The sequence below is a fragment of the Zonotrichia albicollis genome, chromosome Z (assembly GCF_047830755.1).
Source record: "Zonotrichia albicollis isolate bZonAlb1 chromosome Z, bZonAlb1.hap1, whole genome shotgun sequence".
NCBI classification, from domain to species: Eukaryota; Metazoa; Chordata; class Aves; order Passeriformes; family Passerellidae; genus Zonotrichia; species Zonotrichia albicollis.
The window spans coordinates 72,826,946-72,834,128 of NC_133860.1; the positions used below are offsets into that span (position 1 = coordinate 72,826,946).

At 38.4% G+C, this 7,183-nt stretch overlaps 1 long non-coding RNA gene across 1 annotated transcript in view; it reads left to right on the forward strand.

Moving 5' to 3' along the window:
• Nucleotides 1–1,441: 1,441 nt before the first annotated feature.
• The window catches only part of LOC141727216 (uncharacterized), a 25,968-nt gene continuing 20,226 nt past the window's right edge, over nucleotides 1,442–7,183 (forward strand). Inside the window, exons 1-3 of the long non-coding RNA XR_012578262.1 lie at nucleotides 1,442–1,654; nucleotides 1,780–1,858; nucleotides 4,400–4,617. This is a non-coding gene — a long non-coding RNA (uncharacterized LOC141727216). The remainder of the gene's footprint in view (nucleotides 1,655–1,779; nucleotides 1,859–4,399; nucleotides 4,618–7,183) is intronic.

Genomic DNA, 7,183 nt, shown 5'->3' on the forward strand with positions numbered 1-7,183 from the left:
AAAGACTGACTTTTCTGGCTTTCTGAAAGACAGAATCTGTCATTGTCTGCTCTATTTTTTTAATAAAACAGTCTCCACTTCATGCTTCCCAAAACCTCTTCATTCAGATTTGCTGTTGGAAGAATTGTGTCAACCTTAAAAAGTAATGAAAAGTGTGAAAATTGATGTCTGCTTTTTTAAGTGGTAGTTTTCTCCCTCCAAAGCTGAAGTGAAATCTTTAAAAAAATACAAATCAGTGCAAATTTCTTATGTTTAAAACTCTCAACTGAAATTCGCTTGAAAATTGTGACTGGCTCTAAAAAATAATTTTCAGAAATATTAAAAATATGTTTATTTTTATTCCTTCCTGCTTTCCAATTTTTGAAGCTCTTGTGTATTGCCATACCCTTTAAATGTAAATTCTGTATGACTAAGTATTCCCATTTCTTCTGCCATATTAATTGCGCATGCCAAATTATGATTTGGGTCTTTGGCTGCACATTAACTCCCTAGTGCAAAACTGTTGGATTTCTGCCTGTGCTATCCATCAGAACATGTTCTTTATCAGGTCTACTCATTCAGGCCTCTCTGAAAATATGTAAAATTCTGCCTCTTATATTACCTTTAATTTCTTTTCCCCTGCCTTCTTTAAACTGCTATACTCTTCTTCATACCTTATGCACCCTCATACTGTCTTAACTCTGTCCCTTGGAGAGTCACAACCCACATGCTCCCAAGCCTGAATCTTGTTCATGAAGTCACATTCCTTCAGTCACCTTTTGGCCCACACAATCCACTTCCCAGACTGTCCTTGAGTGCCTTGTGTTCCCTGTCAGTGGCAGCCACCCATGCCTTATCCCTTCAGCACACTGCTTCCCTCATGTCCTGAGCTCTGACACTCACAGGACCTCATTTCCCTTTAAGGTGCTGATGGGTTTTCATGCCTCTCACACCGAAATGCCTTTTCTGTTTCCTAACATCACTGTGCTTCCTTGATGGCCTTCCCTCCATTTTAATTGCTGTCTTTTGCTGCTCTTTGGTCTCCCCCGTTTGTCCTTTCACACTCTTCCCCCTGAGTGTCCTAAGCCTCTCTTCTCTGCTTCACCCTGTCTTTCTCCTCACAGGCCTCCAGCCTTCAAATGAGCAGCTCCCTGAGGAGGCAGAGTCCTCAGATGTCACCTGGCTGAGCCAGCACTGCCAAGGTACAGGGCTTTTTTAAGATGTGCAGTGACAGCTAATGTGGTACCTTAAAATGTGGGTCTGGGAAATAATTGACTATGTGACAAACCTCTCCACTTCAGCCTAACCCATTGGTACGCATGGTATGCAAACCCATTGTACCCTGCAGGGCTAAGGTCCAGAAGCCAAATAAAAATTGTGCAAGATTGATTTTTGTTCTTACATTAATCTGTAACTCTAGTGAGTATTTTGAGGATATCACAGTCTGTGAAAGATCAGGTTGGCAACAACAGAAGGTTCACAGCATATTACAGGTAGCCTGGAAATTGGAAACAGCAACCTGCTTGGAACCAGTGCTCTGCTGTAAAGGGATCTACAGCTGCAATGTTTCCACAGCTTGTTGGAGCTGTCTCATCATTCTGAGACCAGATACCCTGACTACTTCAGAGATATAATTCTGTTAATTTCTGCCTCTTGCATTTTTCCTTCTCCTTGGGTAGGTAAAGACATTTCTTATGGAAAGGGAGAAATTCTCTTGGCTCTGCTTTTTGCTGCTCTTCATATAAGTGATCACATGCAAACTGTATGAACATCCTTGCTTTCCACATTTTTGTGATTTAGTTTGAAATTCCTGAAGTGTGAAAGTGGAATGCCACATCTGAACGAGGAGCTGTTTCTACAAGGTCACTTCCTCTTTCAGGTATGGTGAATTTTCTTGCAGAAGTCATCTGTACTGGTTTAACTACACAGAAGTACTGTTCTTCTTTATAATGTGATTAAAAAAAATTAATTAAGTTTTGACAGCATAAACCTCTGCCTGCACATTTATATACCCATAAATTGTCTGAGGAGATTGTTGTTTCAGTTTAAACTACTTCTGAATGGTATAAATTTAAGTGAAATTTGTTGCGTGGAAAGAAAGGAAAGCTACATACAACATGGATGCAGTTCCTAGCTTATTTCATAGTAGATACAATTATCTGAAACAGTAAAAATTAAGATAGCATATGTGTTGTGGAAATCATAAGGAAATGTTTTCTTCATGGAGTTAACAGTGGGCATGTCACTGATTTCGGAATTTGGAATGTGCTTGAAAGAGGCAAAAGAAAAACAATCAGTAAGCACCACATTGCAGCAATTCATCCTTCAGACCCAGTTCAGCTCTTCTTGCCCACAAGTTAGCTGTATGCCAGTCATCCAAAAGGTAACAGCCTAACTTGGAAGAAGACAAATTTAGAAGGTTCCAAAATAGGTTGGAAAATGGCTGAGAGACCAGCTGCAGATTATAGGCCTGGTTAAAGCAGTTCTGGAAAATGACAGTAGTTTTCTACTTGTGTCAGAGGTGTTACCATCACAGACATTATGTGGGTACACCTCAAACCTTTAGTGCAAAAAACAGGTGACAAACTGCAAAGCTCCTGTGAGACTGTGAGCTTAAACAGGCACTGCAGAATGTTCATGGACCTGGTGAGGTCTCACCATGTTCTCTGGACTTCTGGGTCTGCTGAAGGAGTAGTGAGCAGGAGCAGGAGTAGGAGCAGGGCAGTTGTGATGTATGTTTGTAAGTAATGCCAGTAATTTCTTAAACTACTCCTCTTGCCTGCTCCACAGATCTCTGCCAGATCTTATAGGAAGCAATGTATGGGAGAAAAACATAAAACCAGAATAATTGCATTTCTACTGGATTATTATTTTTTTAAAGTACAGAAGCCATTTTATTAAGATAAGTTCTATAGATATTTTCAATAGTAGTGGTAAATGGCAGCGAGTCACTTAGCTGTCATTCTGCATAGGATTGCGTTCAGTTTCTAGATCTATCTGCTGTCTGTCATGTGTGGCTAAATTAATTGAGGCTCAAAACTGGGGCTGGTTCTCAAACTCAGGCAGTTAATGTTCTTGTCTTCATTATGCCAATTTGTCTAACCAAAGCAGCTAATACATCTCTGTAAATGGAGAGGAAAAAACATCAAAGAGAAGCAACCCTTGCTGACAAACTGACATCTGTCAAATGTAATTTCAAGTAATAAGTCACCTCATCTTTTGGGAATATTTTTAGTCTTACTATTTTTAACTCAGAACTTCTGAGCTCTTTTTCCTTCCTCAGAAGTTTACAGATCTCATGTTGTTAATATTGGTTTAAGTTTAAAATATTATATTTTATAACACAACTATGAAAATTTGAATAGCTTAAATTGATATTTTATGGACTGCTGTCTACTTTCAGGGCCTTGCAAGGCAATTTCTAGGCAAAAAGAGTTACATCTTTTCAAAGCTAGTAGTGAACCCTCATCTCTGCTAGACCAGCCTGTTGATACTGTTCAAGTGCAAAAAAAATGAACATTATAAGTTTACATGTCATCATTGCAACTAGGCAGAGAGTTTGACAAAATCTCATAGTATGGACACTTTTGGGCTTTTAGTTTGAATCTCTGTGCAAATACAAGAGACAGTCTTTAGGCCGTCTGGTTATAGATCACATATTTCATCACTGTGATTATTCACCTAAAAAGAAAGACAGAAACAAACAAAAATTTTACATTTATTTTATTTCAAATGCCCAATTTTGCAGTTACAGTGGTATGTTATAAAACATTGTGACAGATGGATGGATCTCATGAAATAATCTTTGATTGCTCTCTTTGTTCCTCCTGTACGTGTCAAAAGTAAACAATAGAAAGCCTTTTCTCTGTCATGTTGCTTCTCAGTAGATTAAGATGGAAAGTTGAATAAGTGCAAAATATAAATATTATGGCAGGCTTAAAATAACTTTTCCTTGTTGTTTGGTTTAATTTATTTTGCGCTTTATTTTCTGAAGGACAAATACAGTATTACATTTAGTGTTTGGATAAGAATGTATGAAAAATGTCCAAAACATAGAGAAGATAATACACCTCAAGCTGGCCAAACCTCAAACAAGCACATCACAAATTAGGACATTTTTCAGAAGAGTTCACTGAATTCATACAGCTTCTTGCTTTTAGGCAAAGCTTAGCAATAAAAAAATCCACAGGATGTTAAATCATGCATAAGGATACTGATCGTAAATGTGAGGAAGGGAAAAAGCTACTCCACATCCGTCATCAATTTCTAGTACATTTGAAAACCAGATATAATTGTGGTTTTCTTCCATAGTACATTTTTAGCCTTCAGTTTGCTAAGCAATTAAAACCAACTAACCTAATATCAAAGTTGTCTCGTATTAATAGAAATACATCTTACAGTTTTCCTTATTAACTTGCAGATTTTAAATTGTTTGGAGGCTATTCCAACATGACAAAGATAATAGTGCAGAATGATGCAGGTCATGTGCCCAGTGCCTGTGAAAACCTCATGTTTGACCAAACATCCTCTGGTGCAATGGTGCAGATGCTCGACTGCTGGAGTGTGTCTGAAAGCCATCACACTCCCATTGAATTACAGCACACCACAGAAGTAGGAAAACTGGGGCACAAGCTGAAGGTAGGTAAAAAGAGTGTCATTTATATTGATTCATTGATCATGTACTTATGTACTCATAATTTACCTGGGTAAATTATGTTTCAAAGCTGAAAGTTTTGGCTTAGTTCTATTTAAGAGGGAAATCATAAGCTTTAATAGACAACACTGAGAGATGTAAGAGGCCCTTAATGGTCACTGACCAAAGCCCTCTTGACAGTGGAAACTATTGGCTTTCCTTAGATGCACCACCAGTGGATGAACTCACAGAATTTGATTTTGCAGCAAGTTCAATACAAACAAGAAAAAAAAAACCAAGCAAACAAACAAACAGTCAAAAATTGGTTACCTCTTTGCATACCAGATATTCCTTTAATTTGCAGTTTTGAAACCTATTTATTGGAATTTCCACAGAATCAGGGAATCAGGTTGTTTCTGTGAAGGACCCTCATAGGAATTCAGTTGTGATGGCACGAAGTCCTGCCGACAAATACCATGTTTACATTATAAATTTAATCAGAGAAATTGTGATGGAAAAATAATTAAACCAGAAGAAATCATTACCATTATGGAAAACTTCTTTGACTATTAGTTCCTCTTTCTGGCTAGCAAGAAAAGTAGTTCTTGGGATTCTTACAAGCAAATTCTTGTCCTTTGATGTGGCAAGAGAAAAATCATACCTATCCTGGTGCAGATATTTAAAGATTTAAATGTAAAAGAAAAAGGTTAACCTGATATATTGCTTAATGATATCTTAAGGTTCACTACAAAAGAAAAAAACAAAAAGGGTTTCACAATCACAATGGTTTTAGTGTGAGAAAGAGGAATTATCATTATTATGACCACTAGTAAAATATTTCATTTTTTCATCCTTCGGCCTTTCCTTCTATTCCTTCTGATGGTATTTTGTTTCTGTCATATGTGAGTAGGTAGCACTTTCCCAAATTAAGCTGAGAAATGACCTTCTTTCACAAGTGGTTTTTAAATGTGTTTCAACAAACGTACTGTACTCGTGTACTCATGCTACTGGCTTTAATCTTGGCAAGAACACCAAGTATACAAATCTAGTGCCCAGAAGCCACAGTCATGCTGAGCTGTTCTTAGAGCAAAACTCTGGAGGGTATAGCAGGCACATTGCAGGCACATTGCAGGCACTTTATGGCACTTCACACCCCTGGCTTTTTGTCCCTGACAGCACTCTGCAGTTAAAGGAGAAAGACATCAACTCGAAATCAGACATGAGATGCTGTCCAGTTGAAAAGGTTACTGCAGCAAATGAGCAATTAGTGCACCCTGCTGCAATGACTGCTTTAGGTTGAGAAAGGACTTAGACAAAACACAATAGCTGAACACACCAGCTTTGTAATCTGTTTGTCACAAGTCAACAGTCAGTGCTGCACAATGAGCTGGCAGGGTATAACCCTCAGGGACGGCGTGAAGCCTGTTCTACACAAGAACACCAGGCTTATTACATGTTTATGCCTACACTTGAAAAGACTGTTTCTTGTCTACATATACCAAACCCAACTCTCAAACAAAATCTGCTGGGAAAGAAATTTTCTGGTGACAAAGTTCTGTGTAAGTGCTTTGAAGAAATGCCAGAAAAATCACTTCACTAATCTGTACGAGAGCAGGGATCCATTTATAAACTTAATCAGATGCTTATTGCCTGGTCTACTGTTCATTACAAACAAGGTTTCTTGGAATTGTTTTCTGTACCAAAAGTCCACTATTATGTTGTTTAAACATTTGTTTTCAAGTGTTGGCTTGGCAGTCTCATATCAGCATGATTCCATCAACAGAAATGAAATCTAAAAGATCATAACTGCTATTTAAAGGTGGTTTACAAATCCCAAAACACTCTTTGTAAGAAGGTGCACAAAGCAACAAAAATCAGGAGGCAGAGGAAAAGAACTAATGCAATGGAAGAGTGACACAAAGTCAGAAAAAAAAAGATAGACTACCCACTTAGGTGAGATTTACAATGGCAGAAAATCTCCACGCTGGAATTTGCAGTCAGTTGTTGCAAGCCATTAATGCATAATGAATGTGTGTTTTCCTCACTGTAAAAGATGCTCTAAGCCCCAAATATCTTCCCCTGTGAGAAGCATAGACATCTGGATTTTGAGAAGGGAGCAGATAATGCAGACAGAACTCTTCCTTCCACACTGCCAAAGAGACAGCTGGCAGTGAAATAAATTGTCACTTTCATAAAAAAAACAGCTTAATTGTTCAAATCCGAGCCTTCTCACTTCCTCTCGCTCCCTGCTCCCAGAAGCCTTCACGAACACTGAAGAATAAAAGGGGGAAAGTCTTTCATGTAAGGAGATGACAAAGGGTTTAAAGGAATGAGGGAACATGATTGTTTTAAGTTAGCAGGGTCACAAGTGGCTTAAGCTGGTCTAAGACAGAGTTGCACCGAACAGGAAAAAATCCTGTCCTCTTATCTGCTCTCATCTGCTGGTTTTGAATGACTTCCTCTTCCCCAGCTCCCACAACATGTGGCAACAAAGAGAAGCAGATTAACTTGCTAAAGAGAAAATGAAGGAGGAGAGAGAAGGGAAGTTCTGGGAGGGGAAAGAAAGTTCTG